Source organism: Notothenia rossii, assembly GCF_949606895.1.
Source record: "Notothenia rossii genome assembly, chromosome: 4".
NCBI lineage: Eukaryota > Metazoa > Chordata > Actinopteri > Perciformes > Nototheniidae > Notothenia > Notothenia rossii.
Window position 1 is genome coordinate 3,587,976 of NC_136902.1, and position 552 is coordinate 3,588,527.

Genomic DNA, 552 nt, shown 5'->3' on the forward strand with positions numbered 1-552 from the left:
ATGGTGATCGCCTCCCATGAAATGCACTGAAATGGTTTCAGGATAAACCACAACATTTCACTCCCATGGATACTATCTATGTATTCAGCAGATTGAGTCTTAACGCCAGTGTTGTTGAGTCTGTGTGATAACAACCGTCACCTGATCCCGTCTGATCTGACCACCTCTTCATCCCAGGCTGAATTACACCATACCGGATGGATGATCCCTCACTCATTACCCTCCGTATCTCTCACTGAACGAGTGTGTGTGTGTGTGTGTTCCATCCGGTCAGTGTGTGTGGCAGGTGGTGTGTTTGGATTTGCCCCCCCTCCCCCCAAATATTCTAATATAAAAAACAAATATTATAGGATAAGGAAAACGCCTATTACCATCAAATGAAATGTATTTTTGTTCAATAACCGTACTGCAAGTTACATTATATCTGTCTGACAGCAAGATAAGAGTTTTTTAAGGGGACTAAAATACCTCACACAACCTTCACAACAAAAACATCTGAACTATCCCTTTAAGTAAAAGCCACGTTTAAAAATATTTGTATTATAACAATAC